The sequence below is a fragment of the Ambystoma mexicanum genome, chromosome 13 (assembly GCF_040938575.1).
Source record: "Ambystoma mexicanum isolate Mex_15411 chromosome 13, UKY_AmexF1_1, whole genome shotgun sequence".
In the NCBI taxonomy this organism is placed as follows: Eukaryota; Metazoa; Chordata; class Amphibia; order Caudata; family Ambystomatidae; genus Ambystoma; species Ambystoma mexicanum.
In genome coordinates this window covers 143,856,039-143,876,403 of record NC_090938.1, presented here as the reverse complement: position 1 = coordinate 143,876,403, position 20,365 = coordinate 143,856,039, and the positions used below count along the sequence as shown (strand labels likewise).

At 48.7% G+C, this 20,365-nt stretch overlaps 1 long non-coding RNA gene across 1 annotated transcript; it reads left to right on the top strand.

Moving 5' to 3' along the window:
- Positions 1-778: 778 nt before the first annotated feature.
- Positions 779-20,135, top strand: LOC138520998 (uncharacterized). Its single transcript, XR_011282906.1, has 2 exons — positions 779-1,270; positions 17,778-20,135. It is a non-coding gene; the product is annotated as an uncharacterized lncRNA (long non-coding RNA).
- Positions 20,136-20,365: the final 230 nt, after the last annotated feature.

The window sequence follows — 20,365 nt, the reverse complement described above, 5'->3', positions numbered from 1 at the left end:
TAGTGTTGACAATATAAAGTTTTAGCCTCAATGCAAAGTGCAAGTGGATTGGAAACTGACAGTAATATTGAAAATGTAAAATAGCAATTCACTGCCAGCAGGCAGTACTTAATTCAATATAAAAAAGATTCCCCCTATCTCGGGGTATAAATATTTAATATAATACTCTTTGCTAAATGCTAGACCGGCAAAACCTCTCAACTCAAAGGCAAATTCCAATAATTTGCTGATATCTCCAGAAGGGGGAGAGGCACCATCGCAGCCCCCGACCGTTTTAAATACCAATCCACTCATCACAGCCAAAGATCGCCCACCAAACTATGTAGACTCTGTTACAGTTAGTTATATAATGAAAAGAAGAAACTTCCACTTCGTTCAAGCGTACAGAGCGGGGCACGCCCGGCTGCTTGAGGAGCTGCCAGAGTCCGACTCTCCTCCCCCGTCCTGTCGCTTAGTATATAAACAGTATGATAGGATTTACAGCATGTAAGACGATTTGGTAACAGTTAGTAGTCACCTGTTGAGTTGAGAGTGCAGTTCAAATGTTAGTCGGACGTAGACATGAGCATGTGTGTTAAAATGTCAGAGTACGGCATGGGGCTACGGTCTCCAAGGCCCTCTGTGAGAGGAATTATCCGATTGCCCAGCGTCCAGCCCAACAGCTCAACAGAAATGCAGCGCCCTTTTCGGGCACTCTGATTTTATGAGTCCTGCTTCCTGGATGGGCGTTTCCTAAGCCCTTAAGGTGGCAGTAACATGAACTATCCAGGAACAATTCAGTAGCAAAGTAAGTGCTCTGTATTCAAAACATGCACCGCTCAACAGAAATGCAGCGCCCTTTTCGCTGCTGTGGGCATGTATATTTGTGCCATTGTAGAATGAGACAATCCCTATCCTGCAAGTGTGGTGGACACCCCCACAACTGCTGAACCTGTCATACTGCACACGAGGAGTGGGGGATACTCCCACAACCCCCGATTCCCCTTGTGCGATAACATGGGGATTAGGCATTTTCGTCTACTGCAAATGCACAGTAAACGAGCATGTGGTTTTTTTCTTTTTCGGCATGTTCGCATGATACCGTTCCACAGCATGGGAGCATAGCAGGAGAGTTCTTGTTTCTGGTCTTCTTCTTGCACTTCTTGGACTCCAGACTAGTGATATCTTGGCTCCGGGTGTTGGGAAGACCTCCAGGGATCGTGTTCTTTTCAGATAGGTACATGGCATCTTGGACATTACAGCTTTGTAGGTGATGCAGGCTTTCTTGAAGGTGAGTTGTATGTTGTGAAGGGTGTCTGGGAGATTGAGGAGGACCTCTTTGGCTTCCTTAGTGAATTAATGTTAATAGTTAATTAATCATTGTTAAGTCTTGACAACGTGTTATGTGTGAACCACTGGCCACACATCAGCTCTCATGTTGCTCACCCCCCCTCTCTTCAATGTTACTCATATTTCTGAATCATGTGCCACTTGAAAAGGAAACTTCTTTTACATGTTTTCTTCACACAGTTGTCTTGTCCTTAATAAATCTGTATCTCTATAATCATTGTTCCTACATGTTAATTACCTATTTTTGGTTTCACTTGCGATCCTTCCAAAAAAGTTCAAATACAGGTTAAGGTGCAGTGCTTGTGAAGAATATCCATTAAAAATCAATTTGAAAAAAGAAGAGCTCATGAACAAAATGGACAGGGAGAGTGGTGTCTGCTGGTGACTGTGTTACTGGTATGGTATCTATGTCATTATATAACACATTTTCTGAGAAACAGACCACAGCAGACCTGCTTCCAGAAGGAGGTAATCATTACTCTGGCGGCCTCCAGTAGATGTGCTGCCTATTTGAAAAGTAGTAAAATCAGGAATATTACAAAGGATCGGCCAAACGTCCTTCAAAGGAGGTAAAATGGCTTTTAATTGGAGCTTTGTCTCAGATCCTTTGTGTTGAATGGATCACCAGGCTCACAGTAGCCATTTCTAGCTGGGAGCACTTGGGAAACCATGGCAGGCGTCTGGGATTATTCCACTTGCCACACCTCTGGTTGGTCAGCATTTTTTCATTTTTGAAAAGACCTGCAGTTGCAATGTTTAACAATATCTAGCCATATCTGTTTGCAAAATCCCAAACACTTCTCTCAATTTAAATGGTACATGCCTAGGGGCGGGAGGTTTGCAATCATCCCAGGTGAATTTATTTGTATCTGCTGATGAGTAACTCAACCGGAATCAGGTGAAAGTGATACAGGAGATGCAGTCAGATATTCATTTTTTCAATATGGCTGAATAAGCCGCTCTGATAAGTCAGAATCAGGAGACTGACAGCTGGCATTTTTAATGACAGGTCTTTTTATTCAGGCCAATCCTTTCTGTCCCTAACTGTCAAAAGAGTGCTTGTCAGGATGTCCAAAAACACAACCTCTGCCCGTCGTCCAAAAGCTAATCCACCCTGATTCCTGTCCCTACCACTAATACAGAGGAGTAAAAGCAAAGCTTTATGGCCTATTTCCCAAGGATTACATGGTGGTTGGCTTCTGAACCACTGTTCTGTTTCTTTCTTCAAAAAGGCGACCTTGGCCCTGTCGTTCAGTTATTCTGAAGTCTCTCAATAAGCACAACATCTCTTCAGTTATCACAAAGACTCTTTTCACCTCCCCTGTTCTGGGTTGTGAGTTCAGTTTAAATCAATGTCCCTTCTTCCCTCGTTTTCTGTCCCTTCTTGGTTTGTAGCACACTTTGTACCAGTCTCGGGTGTCTGATCCCCTTTGGATTATTTGGACTTGTAAATCATGTTCCTGGTTGTCCCTGGGCTCATAGTCAAATGCTTCTTGTAATAACCTCTCCCCCTTCCTCTTGATTTTCCCTTCCACTGGTCTCTGATTTCACACAGCACGTTGGATGTCTCCTCTTTTTGGCCCACCTCAGGGCTGAATTACGTTTACGCTACCTTGGGGTAGGATGCTTCTCTCCCTGCCTTGGGCTAGTTTGGTTCGCACCCCACCTTGAGGTTGTTTGGTTTTCAACCCGCTCTTGGGTCATTAGGCTTTCACTCCGCCTTTGGGTTGACAGGCTCTCACTCTGCCCCCCGGTTATTAGTTCACACCCCACCTTGGTGTTGGTAGGCTTTTGCCCCACCTTGGCGGTAATTAGGCTTTCACCCCACCTTAGGTTGCTAGGTTGTCACCTGCCTTGGGGTCTGTTTGACCTTGCCGCCCACCTCACAACTCCCTTGAGCAACCACATACCTCTTTCATTCATGAGATGCACCTGCAGTCTGTTCCGGGAGGTGGTGTGGTCTCTCTTTGTCTGCTTCCTGCATCTCATCAGAGAAGAAGTTTGCTTCCCACTGCCTCGCAGTGGAGTCTTGGTATAATGCAAGTCTCCCTCTGCCCTGCATGCTTATTGTCCCAATTGAGCAATGCCATTGGCCTGCTTCTGCCCCCGTGGGCATTGCTAATTTGCACTTCCTAACTTATGCCTGATTCCGAAAGCCTAAACGTATGTACATTTGGAGATCCTCACATGTAAATAAGATTCATAAACATTTTCTCAAGTGCATTTAACGGGTGCTCTAGGCATCTCCAGATGTGCATGTGCAGTTTTAGGCTTTGAGAATTGGGTTTACGGTACCATGGTGAATTCTGCTACCTTATACCTGATGCCTTATACCTCTGCTCATGGGTATCTCCTGATGTGCAGCCAATGAAAATATTTGCGAATCGGGCTTGTATAAAATGTTGTGGTACACTATACCTCTGGGGCCATGTTAGCAGAATTGCATGCAGTACCCTCTGGGACCACCACATACAATTAGGACTACAGGTGTAAGCAAAAACAAACTTTTGGTATAAGTCTGTATTACACAGTTTTGTGGTAGCGAGCTGAGCAGCCAGGCTTATCTCAAGAGGGAATGTGAGCAGTACAAGAGGTTACATAGAGGTCTTACAATCACAGTGGTTCAAGTAGACACTCTCAAGGTTTCTTGGGAAAGCACTTATTAATTTATTACACAATCGTTTAGAAAACATTCACTAGAAGGAGGCAACTTAATATTGTACACAAACGCACTTCAATAGCAAACCAATAAGTTTCTGAACAAATTAGGCTCCCCTGAAATAGGAGCAAAATGGCATTTCAGTCACTTTCAATGGGAGTCAAAAGGCACGAGTTAGCAGAATAGATCACAAACACTTTCTTAGACAGTGCAAATAGTTATAGTTCACTAGAGGACTTGATTCAGTTCAATAGGCCTAGGCCAAAGTCTATGGACTAGTTAGTGTCTTGGATGGGAAAGAGCAGTTCTTGAAGTAAACAGTAAAGTCTTTGTCGAAGTTCTCAGAAGTAGTTTGTACGAAAAAGAATCATGTGTTGGGTCACAAGCTTATTAGGCCTGCAAGTTGGGAAAGTTCCACGAACTTTCACTGCGAGAGAAGCGTTCTCTCAATCGGGTTGGCACAGTACCTTAGTATGAAGCAAAGATGCAGCTGAAGACGTTGGTTCCTGGCAGTTCTTACAGATCTCACTGTTCCTGAGCCTCAGTCATGGGGACAATAGGGAGGACGTCGGGGGACTCCTGCACTGAATGGGATCGTTGGAAAATGCGGACAAAATGGAGTCACTTCAGTTCGAGTAGCTGTTCATCAAGCACACAAGCTGGTGTCCTTCCCCCTGGTTAATCCTAATCAGCTCTGAGAATGGTATCCAGGTGGCTTACGAGTTGATTGGTCCCAACAACTCAAAGGAAGAAGTCATCCTTGAAGGGGGTTCTCAGTCAAAAGGAACTTTGACAATTCGGACCTGGAGGAGGGTTTCACCCGGCAAACCAATGGTCCAGGAGTTGCAGCAGTTGTCCTCTTCCAGCTCGTCTTTGTTTCTTTTGTTCCAGTGGTCGACTCTGCTTTCCAGTCCAAGAGACTCTCCTTTTAAACAGTTTTCTCCCATTCATTCCAGCCTAGCTGCCACTCACCCAGCAGGGTGGCTGTCCTTGCTGGACAGTCAGCCAGCCAATCACGCCAGAGTGCATTTGGGTCTCCTATGAGACTAAGCACAGGGAGTTTTGGGCACCTCCCTTACTTCTTGCCCACCCCAGACACTCAGACGCCAGAGGCAGTCTTTAGTCCTGAAGCCCACCAAAGGCATGGAAACAAAGGGACCAAACCTGGTTTGGCGCACAGAGACAAACACTAGAAGGATCTTTCCAAAAAGAAATGGCGAAAAAAGAAGACCAGGACCCTTTTCAACAAAGGGGCTTAAGGCGCCATCTTGAAAAACATGGCTCCCGCGATTTGTAGCTCCCGGTGTTCGCGGTCGGGAAAAATCATGGTCGTTTTTTGTAAAACCACTGCCACCAGCCATTTCGATAGAAAAGGGTAGCATTTGACTGCTACATGAGTTTCTAGACACAGGGGATACTAGGTAGCCCCTCCAGCACTCTATTGGAAGATAGTGTGGGCTGGGTCTAGGAATTTAAAAAGACTAATAAAGTCAATTTAACCTTACATTCTCTGGGAAACAATAGTTTATCCCAGAGAAGGAATTTAAACCTTTTGGAAGACATTTAAACCTTCTGAAAAGACATCCCTGTATCACTGCACTGGGGGTGCTGTGTGACACACATAAAAAAGATGATGCCTATGGAGTTGTCTAAAACTCCATAACCAAAAGAAATAAATATAGAAAACGAACAGAATTAAAAAGTACAGAGTCCCAAAGTTCAGCAAAAGAGCTGGGGGTCTCTAAGGTAGAGAGGAATTAGCACATTTTGAAAACTCTCCCTAACAGGCCTCTGTTATCTCTGACTTTGGGTAAATTACTTTTGTAGAATTGTAAAACAAAAAGGGGAATGTGAAAATTCCCATTTCGCCCCCTTCTGCAACAGAACTATTTCAAACAGACAGCCTTTGCCATTTATCTTAATATTGTCTCAGGAGGATTTTAAGAGTTGCTTGTACTAGTCTTACGAGGTTTGACCCTACTGTAAATTTCCCATGAAGTTGAGGTCCACCTGTTTGAATGCTGTTTCCCATCTATATCTGCAATCAAGGCTGAAGCCTTCTAACGTATCATAGGCTGTTCAAGATCCACCAACCGAAGAAATAACAATCCAACCTACTTGATTCAATTCTTGTAAAGATTCTCGTGTGTGTTTATTAATGTAATCGATGATATGATGCAGGGCCGGTCTTTGCTTCAGGCAGCCCAGGCGGCTGCCTGACGTCAGTCAGCCTCTAGGGGGCGCTGCACCAGAAGTCCACAGTGCCAGTGCTAGATTACACATGTAACACGTTTGTTTCCTAAAATTATAAAAATGAATGTGCCTATTAATTTTTATAATGTTAGGAAACAAACGTGTTACACGTGTATTCTACCGCTGGCACTGCTGCAGGCTGTGGCCTCGGCCAGGGCAGTTTCTAGTCCATTTGGTGCCCAGGGCGAAACACTAGGAATGCGCCCCCCCACACTCCATCCCATGCTCCACTCCCACCGCACCGCGCGCTCCACTCCCACCGCAACCCCGCGCACCACTACCACACTACACCGTTAAGGAACTCCTACCCAAAGTCAAACAGTCAGTCACACAAGGAATGAATTGCCATTTGCAACGGTGGGCCACCTCATCACTGGTGCCCAAGACGATTTTATGCCCCAGTCCCACTTAGGCTGCAGATAATGAGGACTGGGCGAACCAAGAGACCATGAACATGGCACAGGATGCAGTATATACAACCAACAAAGAACGCAAGATGCTGAAGGGGGTTTGGAGGCAACCTAAGCCAAAAGGTCAATGACAAGGAGACACCTGAACCCAATAAACAATCACTTTAACATTCTTTGAATGGGAATCAAGTGTATGCTTTGATACAGTAAAGTCTTGACTGTTGTAAGGATACATGGACCAGGATTATTTTTTTATTCATGCAATGTTTGTCGGGTACCTGCATATTTATTTATTTATGCAATGTGTGTCGGATACAGGTAAATAAATTATCCGTCTCCATATACCCGACAAACACTGCATAAATAAATAAATAAACTGGTTCATGGCTTAAAGAATATTTACTCAGCAACACTGGTCAAAACTATTATCCGCATAGTGGAGTAACTCATCACCAGTGCCATGGAAGTGTTTTAAAGTGTAAATGATATATTGGGGGTCATTACGAGGTTGGAGGTAAGTGGTTAACGGCGCCGGTAAAGGTGCCGGTGCCGTTAACCCCTTACCGCCGCATTATGAGGTCCTTTAGCAGGTCCCGCTAAGGGCGGCTGGTTTTACCAGAATGCTAAAGGAACAGAATGCTAACAACGGACCCGTTATTGATGGGCCCGTTGTTAGCATGGTCCCCATTCCCATTGAGCCCTATGGGGGCTCGAATGGAGATGGGTTCCCTGAATGGAGAAATACTGGGTCCTCCAAGGTTGGAATGGCCCAGTAATTCCCCATTCAGGGAACCCGGACCCGGTATGCGGTAAGGGGTGGCTACCTCCAACCTCGTAATGACCCCCATAGTTTGGAAAAGAAGCGGCATGAAAGAAATAGTGCTGCTTTAAACTATTATTTTGCCCATTTTCTGGGCTTGCAGGGATGCACCATGGGCCCAAACAGGTCTCTGTTTGTACCGTGTCGGGGCCCACGGTGCGTCTCTGCAAGGCACACCCATTCCCCACAGCCCACTGCACCTCCCCTCCCATCTCAATGCCAGCCTGAAACCATTTAGTGACTAATGGGCCACCATTAGCAGTGTCCTGCCGGCACTGTCATGGAAGGGGCTGGTGTTAGCTGCAGGGGGACCTAAAGTGTTTTTATTGGTGTGCTTATGCCCCCCACCCCAAGTGGCGTGAAGGTGGTCAGAGGGAGCCTCTGACTTCTGTAATGTCACGTAGTACTTTCCCCACATCATTACGCCGCCTCACAAACTGGGGAATTCCATCCCCTCCCGAGGCTCCAGGGACCGCGGCAATTGCGCCCCGAAGGGCTATTGCACCCCGGAGAGTTGCCCGCCTCGCCCGGGACAAGAAACAGGCCTGGCCTCGGCCCTCAGGCAGGGCATGCCAATTGGTAAATAAATTAGCAACATTTGTTACTTTATTAACTTCCCCAGGCCCCAGGTGGCGCCGGCACCGCTGACGCCAGCCAGGCCCATGGGCGCACGTGCTGTGTGCCCTCCTCTAGGCTATGGGCGCGCACTGACACTGAAGTGTGGATCGATTGGGGCTGGCTGGTGTTGTCGGCCCCGGCATTACAGAAAAGAGGAGCGATTGGGTCACTAAATCCTGAAGTTGTTCCCATCAAAAGGACACACTGCCAAGCAGCAGTGGAATCAGCAAATAAAAACAGTTGCTGATTGGGCCTTGTTTCAGGAAATCCGGCAGTAACTACAGCCACCCGAGGCAAGCACACTTCTTTCCTCCTGCTCCCGTCCTCGCAGCTGAGGCCTACTGCCGCATAGGTGTTTTATTTATTTTTTAAATGGTATTGCGGAGATGACTGGGCCAACCAACAACGGTCTCTGGAGGCCACAAAGCTAGACACTTTTGTCAAGGCTCAAGTAGTCATGAAAAAGGAAGCGAGCACTGGTGGTGGACTCTCCTCAGGAGATCAAAAGGCCGTTTCTCGGAAGACCTGGGCAGAGTGTCATCGTCAGCAGATCTCAGCCAGTTACAAGTTCCAGTGGGGTTGGATTGGTCCGTCCGTCAACCATTCAGACCATAGCCAGGCCAAAATCACTTCTAGGACGAGGCCCTGGGGGCCAGTACCACACGTGGGCTGGTTTGGGGGTTAATACGCCCCCCTAGTTCCCGTTCCCGAGCATATTGTTTGTCGTTCCCTCCTTCCTGGGCATGCCCCGGCCATTCCAGAAAAGAGGAGCGAGTGGGTCACTAAATCCTGAAGTTGTTCCCATCACAAGCACACACTGCCAAGCAGCAGCAGAATCAGCAAATACAAACAGTTGCTGCATCCTGCCCTCGCTGATTGGCCTTGTTTCAGGAAACCCGGCAGTAACTACAGCCTGCTGAGGCAAGCACACTTCTTTTCTCCTGCTCCCGTCCTCGCAGCTGAGGCCTATTGCTGCATCCCTGTGGGCCGGTACCTCGCTTGGGCCGGTTTGGGGGTTAGTACGCCCCCTAGTTCCCGCTCACAAGCATATTGTTCATCATTCCCTCTTTCCTGGACATGCACGGCTGACTTTATTTTAGTGAAAGAGTTTCATACATTTTACTGTTCGCTCAGACTTGTCTTATACTCTTCTTTGTCGTTGTGCTTCTTTTGTTTGGAATAGCAATCACGCTAGTCTAACGAGTTAAACAAACACCTACACGAACGTGCCTTGTGAATGATGGTGTGAAGGATGGATGCAAGCGCTGGACCAAAAGCTGAGCGAAGTCTGCACTGCAGCTGGCTTGGGAAAGCGACTCAGCAACTACAGTAGAAATCGTCGATGTGGACGGTTGGCCCGTCTTCTGTATAAAGCAAATACCCAGACTTGCAGGATGCATGCTTTACTTTCTTTGTTCCATTGGGGGCGACATGCTGTAGCATCAATCCATGGCCTTTAAAATACCCTGCACAGTGCAGCTTCCGATCTCCTTTAACACCCAGGTGCCACGCAGGTAACACACAGTTTCCCAGTGCTCGCAGCACAATGTTGGAACACCCTCCCTCCTACAATTAGATCGGAAACCGCGTTCTGGCCATTCAGAGCCATGGTAAAATCATGGCTACTAACCTAAACATCTAGACTCTCACCGACACGACCGGCCTTCCGTCTCGCTCTACCTGCAGTAATGTTTACTCTATTGACAGCCTATTCAGGACCAACCTGTAACCCGGTCTTCACTCGCCACTGTAACTACTTTGTGCCTATTCTCTGTACTTTCCATTCTCTGTATATTCTACTCTTGTATGTAAACATTCAGGGCCTGGACTAATGTATGCTCTGTCTGCTGTATTATGATGTTCGTGTAACGATATGTAACTCTGCTGTGCACATGATTATGCGCCCAGCTACCTGAGGGTTCGGACGCGCTTTATAAATAAAGAAACTAAACTAAACTAAACTAAACACAAATGCTGGGAAATGGCCATGACTAGCTAATGCCACATTAATCAAAGCCAGGTCTCTAAAGAATGGTTCAAGTGTTGGGGAATCACCTGCTCACACTTTCTGTCGTGTGACCAACCAGTGCGCAAAAGATGTTTCAGAGCGTGTGGCTCTTGATGCCACCCATTTCTGCATTTGATACACCAGCAGCTAAACACACCCTGGGGAGGCAGCTCCTTCTGCATAGTCCATTTCTCTCCCAAGCTCGGGACAATGTTCTTTACCATAATGGAGAATGTGAAAAAGCGCAGGACTGCAAGGCTGGGGGGTGAGGGTGGAGGGCAAAGCGCACTACGCTTGGGGTACACTGGAGATGCTTCCCCTGATACCCGCAGTACTCCAAGTCTCTTGAAATTAAATTTGTCTATACACTGCACAATGTGCAAGGGCCGCTGTTATTCAAGCAGCACGCAACTAGTAATTTGCAAAAAGTAAACTTAACGAGTCCCAAGAAAAGGTTGCCTTCCACCCTTTAAGAATTTGATTGTTTTTGTATTTATGTTGGAATGGTAGACATTGTTTTTCTTTGCGATTTTACAGTTTCACAGTGCTGTCGGGAGCTAAAATGAGTGATCACGAAGGAAACATTTAAGAATTTTGAGAGTTTGCGAGCATGAGTGAAACAAACCCCAATACTCGAACTGCCATTTCTCTGCTGGGGTAATGCACTGCAGTGTGTTTCAATGTAAAGTCCACATTGTAATGTCATAATTTTAGAACGCCACCTCTCCAACATTAACATTGGGAGCTATGTTGAATTGTACATGAATGTCAACTCTCTGCATATGTTTAAAGTAGACCTTACCACTCACATGGAGTAGTGATATTGTTTATGTGTCCCTCCTAAATATATTTAACTTCCCATGAAATATTTGATGCAATAAATAGTGCATAAATGCATGTATTTTAATGCTGAGATAGACGGGCTTGTACAGCTATCGGTGGGTATGCTTGTTCTTGGAGGTTGAGTAACACTGTTCAAGACCAGTTCATCACCTTTTAAGAGTGGCTAAATGTTTGAGGTCATACGAATGACAGTGTAGATCTGAAATTGTCGATTCTCTGACCTGAGTCACAGAAGCAAACTGGTCATTGTTACTAAAAATGAAGAGCAAGAGGCCACCAGGGGGCGCAGGCAAGATGGCCGCCTGAGCCGACAGCTCTGCACCCAGCCCCGGGAATTTTGCGGAGTTTAGCAGGAAGAAGGAGCCCATCTCTCGCAAGCATCTCAAAAAAGGCTGTGTGATCCCCTGCCCACCCATGGGGTCCAAACCAGGAGTTTCTACGACACCCACGGACCGAGTTCGACCGTCCGAGGTCTCCGCAGCCCCTCCTCCTGCGGTTGCGAACAACAACACAAGGCCGCAGCAGAGCACAGGAGCGGCGAAGTCTGCGGAGGGAGTACCCACTCGGAGCGAGGAGAAGCCGGAGGTGGGGAACCCCGGAGGTTCCACCGCACCCCGGGGCCCCTGGTGCCCCGTCCCCGGATGTGGCCAGGCGGCACGGAGCCGGCGCGAGGCCGCGCTCGACATTGAACGAAGACACCTGAGGCGCTGAACGCGCACTGAATAGCCCCGACACTCCACCCACCCACAGGGTTGAACGGGCCCACCTAACCGCACATCAGAACTCCACAGCCCGGGCCGTCGCGGGAGCGCGCCCACACTAAATCCGGCTGGGGACGCTGAAGAAGGCACTGGAGAAGGCACACGCGAGGTGAGAGGCCCTCGGGCCAGGACTTCATGAATTGGCCGCTTTCCCACTGGCGCTGAACCCCTTGAGTTATTCGGCTGGCACAACCATAGACAGTCACTCCGAGGGCACCCCCTCCACCCGGCGTCCCTCCCCACACACTCTGCCGCAACCAACATCCCATGAGTTGGAAGGAGGCCCTTTCCAAGTATCAGTTTGCGGCCAGAGGGGACAAAATGGCCGCCGGGTCCCCATCGGTGCCGCCTCCCGACCTGGGGGCCATCCAAAATAACATCCAGATGATTTTGGAGGAGATACGTGGGATTCGAACCGACATGGGTGCTAAGTTGGCCGACCTCACCACTAAGGTCACCACCCTGGAAGACCGCGTGGAGGGAGTCGAGAACAACCAGCTCTCCACGGCCATCTTGGAGACGCAAATGGGGGCCAGGTTCCAGGAGATACATCGAAGGGAGGAGGAACTACGGTTCAAGGTGGACGACATGGAGAACAGGGAAAGGAGGAACAACTTGCGCATTTTTGGCCTTGTGGAGTCCGAAGGGGAGAGCCCGCAGGCACTGGAAGGCAAGGTCCACGACATCATAAGAATCGTCATGGGGGCGGAGGCCGACATCGAGATTAAATTTGACAGGGTGCATTGAGCCGGCAGAGGTGGTAGAGGCTCGAGGTCGGTGCTGACCCGACTGCATTACTATAGGGACAAAGCCAGGATCCTAGAGAAGACGAGGAACTTCGGTGATATCCAATACGGAGACTCTAAGGTGGCAATCTACCAGGACCTCTCGGCCCTCACCCTCGCAATGAGAAAGAAATGTGGAGCCCTTACCAGATGGTTACAGGGTAAGGGGCTCAGATATCGCTGGGGCCACCCCTTCTACCTGGCATTCGAGTGGTCGGGGGAAAGACACCACCTGGTGACGGAGGAGGACATCTTGCGTACCACTGGTGACCTGGTGACCTGGTGGGAGATCGTGCTGGTCCATTCAGCGGAGCTGGGGGTGAGGCCAGGAACCCACCGCGGGGCCGCGACAGTCTGGGACAACCCAGTGGAAAGACCAAGGTCAAGGGGCCACGCAAGTTTAAAAAAACCAGGCACCCATCATCGGCCTCTGAGGATCACCTGAAGTGACTGTAACTTTTCTTAATGTTTGTTGTTTGGTTCGATGGACCTCTGTGTCGGGCCCGCGCCTGGGGACACGGGGGACTGAGGGAGCAGGGTTTGGTTTAAAGGTTCACACGCGTTCATTCTAACTTAAAGAGAATGTGTTATCCACACGTTTACACTACCTGGGGATGGGGTAGAGTCCTTGGTGGTTCGTTGACCGTCCCCGAAGGAGATCGGGTGACATGGACGAACGCCTCAAGTCGGGGGGGGAAGGGCAGGGGGGAGAGGGGAAAACGACCATCATCAAGGCCAAAATGGGAACGTTTAGAGGGGTCCACGGGGGGTGTGGGGGGACTAGCCAGTGCAAACAGGAATCTTCCATTTTTCAGAAGGCCACACGCAAGCATTATACTACGGTGAAGTTAGAGATGGACTACCTAGACGACAATGGTTGAAGGCAAGATAGGCACACTCAATGTCAAGGGCCTCAATTCACAAAACAAGAGGTCCCTGACCAGTAATATGTTCCGCAAACAGCAGCTAATGGTGCTGTTCCTCCAAGAAACCCATTACAGACAGGGGAAGGAATCACCCATCAGGGGGAAGGACATCGGTGCCAACTTCTGGGCCTCTCACAGACGCTCGAAGAAGGAGGGCGTGGGGATTCTCTTGAGCAAAACACTCCACCTTACTAATACAGAAACCAAGAGAGGCTTTGGGGGGAGGTTCCTGGGGATCAAGGGTACTTACGAAGGGGAACGCATAACCCTAGCCACCCTCTACGCTCCCAACTCAGGCCAGATAGGTTTCCTAACCCAGATTCTGGGGGTAATGGATTAATGGGCTGAGGGGGCCATGATACTGGGGGGCGACTTCAATCTCATAATGGACCCCGGGTTGGACTGGTAGACGACAAGGGTGACTGAACCGAAAGGGATAACCAAAGACAACCTAACGCTCCAGACCCTGCTGAGAGAACACTACTGGGAGGACGTCTGGCGAGGGACACACCTCGAGCCCGGGGGATACACATTCTTTTCCCCCCCACACCACACCTACACCAGAATCGATTTCCTTTTGACTTCTAAAGAGGGGAGTGGGGTGGCTACAGCCCCGAGGGTTGAGGCAATAACATGGTCCGGCCATGAGCTTCTTGTGGCGGACTGGTCGCTCCCCCTATCCCCCAGGTCGGCCCGGTGGAGGTGTAATGATACGCTCTTGAGGGATCCGGTCTTCAGGGAATTCCTGAGTGGCGAAATGGAGGCGTATTTTGAGATAAACGACGATGGGGAGATGGATATGGCGACAGTGTGGGAGGCGACGAAGGCCACCTTTCGTGGTCTCCTTATAGCCGAGGGTTCTAGGCGTAAGCAGGAGAGAGGGCTCATTGAGGCCAAGATACGGGCTGAACTCAAGAGCCTGCGGGGTAGGCTTACCCAAGAGGGGGTTGACAAGGAGCCCCTCCTATCGGAAATGCACGAGAAACACCAGGCTTTGCACATGGTCCTCATTGGGGAGGTGGTCAAGAAATTGAGATATATGCAACAAAGGTACTACGAAAAGGGGGATAGGGTGGGGACCCTACTGGCACGTAGAGCTAGGGGTTGTAGACTGGAGAGGAGGGTTGGACCTATTAAAAATGGGGAGGGCATGGCTCTCAATAAAAAGGCAGAGATAGTGGGCTCCTTTGCAACCTTTTATAGGGACCTGTACACAAAACAAGAGGGGGAATCATCGGAGGAGATCCGGGCCTATCTGGAAGAACACCGGCTACCCCGCTTAACGGAGGCCGAGCTGCAGGGCTTGGAGGGGGACATAACGGTGGAGGAGGTGGAGGCAGCTATCAAGAGACTTAAAGCAGGGAAGGCCCCCAGGGGTGATGGGTATACGGCCGATTTCTATAAACAATTCCAGCCCATGCTGACGGAACCCTTAGCCAAATTGTTCAACCACATCCGCAACAAAGAGGCTATCCCCCCCACATTCCTACAGGCCCTCATCTCAGTAATACCCAAGCCAGGAAAAGATCCCACAGAACGCGGCTCCTACAGACCCATCTCCCTCCCAAACCTCGATGCTAAAATATTTGCCAGGATCCTGGCCACTCGCCTGGAGAAATGCCTGCCCCTCCTGGTTCACCCAGACCAGTCGGGCTTCATATTAAACAGACAAGCCTGAGACAACATGCACAAAACCCTCCATGTGCTGCACTGAAGGGAAACCCGGAACGAGGGGGTCCTCCTGCTGTCCCTAGACGCAGAAAAGGCCTTCGACCAGGTGAGTTGGACCTTCATGGGGGAGGTCCTCTCGGCAATAGGGATGGGCCAGAGATGGTTGGGATGGATGGCGGTACTATATTCCACCCCCACGGCCAGGGTGGCTGCCAATGGGATGGAATCAGAAGCCTTCCCCCTAGAGCGAGGTACGAGACAGGGCTGTCCTCTATCCCCCCTGATATACGCCCTTGTCATGGAACCCTGGGCGATCTCAGTGGGTAACAATGAGGCTATCACTGGAGTACAGATGGGCGGCTCCCACTGTAAGATCAGCCTGTTCGCCGACGACGCTCTCCTCTATGTTACTAAACCGACACTGACGGTCCCTCATGTATTGCGGGCACTGGAGCGTTATGGGAGCCTCTCGGGGTACAAGGTCAACCTGGGAAAATCTCTGGCTTTTATGGGGGGTCGATTACCGGACACCGAGAGAGAGTATGTGGAGGGTCTTCCCTTCCAATTGCAGAGAGAGGGGTACCGGCAGCTGGGAATCCAAATCACACCTGACCCAAAGGACCTCTTCCTGAGCAATTTCACCCCTTTGTGGACTGAGGTCAAAAGAGATGCAGAGAGGTGGGTGGTCTCAGGGTTCTCGTGGATGGCACGACTCAACCTGATCAAAATGGTGATACTTCCCAAATTCCTATTCCTCTTCCAGATGCTCCCCACTCAGGTCCTCGCCACGTTCCTACAGTCAATGAAACGTACCCTACTCAGGTTCCTCTGGGGGGTGTGGGGGGACATAGGATCTCCTACGATGTCCTAACGAGACCCAAGGAAGACGGTGAGGTGGGATTCCCAGATTTTGATACATATTATAGGGCCTCCCAGCTGAGGATTTTGGTCGACCATTTCAACCCTGGGTCAGAAAAGCAGTGGGTAGCACTGGACAATAGGTTACTTGCCCCGGTCACGCTCGATGAGTGGTTGTGGGTCCCCAGAGTGCACATCCCCAGGTGTGTTCTGGACCACCCGGTATTGGGTGTCCTATGGTCTGGAAGGAGGGGGGTTATATAGATGGCTCACAACCTGGCCTTCCCCACTAAGTTGCATTTGGGCGCCACCATTCATAGCCAAGGTGGCGGAGCCAGCCACGTATCAGAGGTGGTATGAGGCGAGCCTTGTTAGGGCATGCCACTTGTGGGTGGGTGGCTCCTTCATGCCCCTTCTGGACCTGGAGGAAGCCCTGGGGCTGGGCAAGCTTTCACCTTTTCGCTACCTTCAACTGAAGGGAGTCCACTCCGAATCCTCATGGGGGGACACACTCAGGAGGGAACTCACGGACTTCGAGAAAACGATCATCTCCACACAGGGCTCCAGGGGGGGTCATATCTCGTTTGTACAAACTTCTCTTGCTCTCGATACCCAGGGATCCACCGCCAGCACGGACACAATGGGAAAAAGATTTGGGCACGACAATAGATGATAAAAGGTGGACTCAAATGTGCATCCGGGCCCACTGTTCAACGACCTCCCCCCAGTACAGACACCAAGCTCTCAAAGTTTTACACAGATGGCACTACCCTCCACAGTTGACAGCCAGAATGAGCCCGGGCTACGACCCACACTGCTTGAAATGCAAAAAGAAAAAAGGAGATTACATGCACATGTGGTGGTCTTGCCCGAGGGTGCAGTCATATTGGGGAGAGGTCCTATCCTGGGTCAAGGGGGTGGATGGTGTCTCTAGGCCCCTCTGTCCCTGATTGCTTCTATTCGGTATTGAGGTGGGTGATGACCAGGAGGACACCCAGGGCCACATGTTGCAGGTCATGCTCGTAGCGGCCAGGTGCTGCTTGGCCCAGAAGTGGAGGAATCCGCACATGCCTGATGAGAGGGAATGGGTTGCGAAGGTGCGGGCGATATATGACTTGGAATTTGTCACCCACGTCCTGGATGAATCCAGATCCAACATTGAGGAACTCTGGCTTCCCTTCTTTGAAAAGTATGAGGGATCGACCTGAGGGGTGAGCCCATGAACTGTTGGCCTGCTTGGGTTTTGAGTCCAGAGGATATGGGGGACCTAATAGGTATCCGTTGTACAAGGCACGCACCCCCCATGGGGTGCTGCTAGGTTGAGCCCTAGACTATATGTGCACTAATCTATTTGACAGTCCAAACTCAAAAAATGCACAACGCGTCCCTGCAAGATAAGCTTGAAATCGGCACCTGTTCACTGGCTAAGGGAGGGTGGGGGAGGAGGGGGGACAAAGGGTTATTGTTTGAACGTTTTTTCTGGGAATGGTACCGGATTGAAATGACATGTTTGTTGTAATAACCCTAAAAAATGCTAATAAAAACTATATTTAAAAAAAAAAATGAAGAGCAAAAGCAGACTAACATAACCAGGGCTGTTCGGGTTTGACCCTCTTATTGCTGTTTTCTGAGGTTCATGAAATTCAGCAGATGCCAGCATTGACAATTATGTTAATTCATAGTCCCCACTACTGCTGCTCAGCCCATGACACATGTATGAGATCACAGGTAGGGGAGGGGAGGGGGGTGCAATCTGTTGTAAGACCGGCCCTGATATGATGTATAGTCTTGATGAGCCTAACTGGTTTATAATTTTGGATTCTGTTGTTGTTTCAGACAACCTTCCAGAGAAAAAGAATTAAAAAATCTGGACTACTGGCTTTTGCGTGGACTGACCGGTATGATGCACGGCTACCTCAGTCAGCGTGCCTGGAGTTGCGAAGGAACCACTCACCAGCGTTCCCCTGTGAGCTCTGGACCCTCTCCAAACTGTAACATCTGGCTTGGATATGGTAGCCCTCGAGAGAAAGAGGTTGGGACAGTGATTGATGCACAGTAGTTTTGGAGGGATGAGATAACCTGTTAGCGAGATTTTATTCCCCGGAATAAGCCCTTAGCCGGCCGTATGTACATGGGAGCCTGCCTGAACTGTGCAAAGGTCCCCTATAATATGGAGTAACTAGTAGTGACCATCCTACCAACTGTCCGGGTTTGGAGGGCAAGTTATGTAGCAAAGTGACTGCTCCTCGTTAGCTTTATGGGGGCATACAATCTGGAAAATATGAAAGCGCTATTTTAGCCATGTGCATGTTCTTGCACTCTTTTGTGCCAGATGTTCCTTCAAATATGTGAAGCACACCTGATTAGGGCTAAGAGGAAGTGTCCATTAGTAGCGAGCATTAGGCCTGGAATATCCAGTTATTAGAGGCAGGCAGAATTTTGGCATTGGCTCAGAGGTTCTTATGTTTGGTGCCTTCTAATATTCCAAAAATGTGTTGTTTGTTTTTCGTACTATAGTACGTAGCTCTGTATGGTGTACTGTGTAGGCTTCAGCCAATTCTCTACTGCTGAGGTCTGCCGACGATCTGCTCTTGGTGCTGGGAGCAGATTGAAGAACATTGAATCTTATCGACATGTGGTTAAAGTTAAAAGTGGAGCTGAGAGAAGAAAATGGCTGCAGCGGATCTTGCAGTTTTACACAGCATGCTGAGAAATGTAGTCTAGGATGTCCAGGACTTACCTTGATGTACCCTGAAGTGTTGTTTATGGTTTTCTGATGACGTTAACGCATTAAGGTTCCCAAGAGTGTTGCTGAACTTACCTTTGAGGATTTCCTCGTGTGACTTGTATGGTGGGGCAGTTGGGACTTATGGATCAGTGCCTTTATTAGTAATTCTGCGCGAGTCTGCTGAACTCTTGTACGCTAGCAATCATGACCGCTTCCACAGGGTGCCCAAGAACGTATTATATAAGGAAGCAGAGAATATATTGGGTTTCTTTCAAGTGTAAAATAGTCTTCTGCACCTTTCAACTGTCATTTCTAGAGACCCAAGCTACTCCTCACTGATGACGCCCAACAAGGTTGAAACATGTCTGGGGATGCTTGTGGTCTCGTGCAGAAGGGATGTGACCTAGCAGTTCGGGCTGGACTACCCCTTTGGGGGTGGGACCAGGCCTGATTTGCATATGGTCTTTCCCCTTTTGTAATGGCTTGGCAGGCGAAGAACGATGGTCTGGAGGGTTGCCCAGAGCAATGCCAGAGGTTAAGATTTATTCTAAACCTTCCAGCCATCACCCCTTTTGTTTTGCTTTTGTCTCCCCGAGTGTGACGGGTATGCCCAGACAAGGGTCCCGTGCCTGCTGGGCCTAGAGACCCAAGCTACTCCTCACTGATGACTCCCTACAAGGTTGAAACATGTCTGTGGATGCTTGTGGTCTCATGCAGAAGGGATGTGACCTAGCAGTTTGGGCTGGACTACCACTTTGGGGGCGGGACCGGGCCTGATTTGCATATGGTCTTTCCCCTTTTGTAATGGCTTGGCAGGCGAAGAATGATGGTCTGGAGGGTTGACCAGAACAATGCCAGAGGTTAAGATTTATTCTAAACCTTCTAACCATCACCTCTTTTATTTTGCTATTGCTGGAAGGGAACCATCCTCTAAATATCTGCCCTACTCTTATCTATTGGGTCTGTCTGCTGCATATACCTTCTGATTTTGCTGCTCCAGTTCACCCAGGTTATCCTCCTTCGTGTTGAACATATTTCTTTAAGTTACTTTAATATATATAATTCTGCCTCACCTTAATTGAAATCCTCGAAGTCAACTTGGTTTATCGCCATGCTTATAGTAGCTATAGTTTTTCAGACATGATTATTCATTGATCATCTCTCCGAATTCAGAGTAATGACAAATATACCCTGGATGTAGTTTTCAGGTGTGATTATTGATGAATCATGTTCTAAACTCTAGGGTAATGTCAAGTATACCCTGTAGTAACTCATATTTTAGATTGAGTAGCATTATTGTATGCATGTTCATTTCTTCAGAACTTTGTCTTTGGTTAAACCTTGTTTTTTACTCTTTATGTTTTATAGTAGTACTGTTTTGATATTTGTCTCACAATGTATATCATGTGATATGTGTGTTTTAGTTGGATATGTATGCCATTAAAATAAAAAGCTATAATTGATAAGTATTTGAGATACACTTTGTGACTTCTCCAGCACATTATTAAACCTATCAAATGATTAGAATATGTAAAACACATTGAGTTGTCTGTAGCGTGGTCATATTTGTTGTTACTGTACTATATTTTGAGCACAACCACGCCTGCCCACAAAGGGTCTCCCTTCTTCGCTGTGATATTATAGCTAAGATTGCATATCAGGAGCATGAACACTGTTTTACTAGGATTTTAGTAAA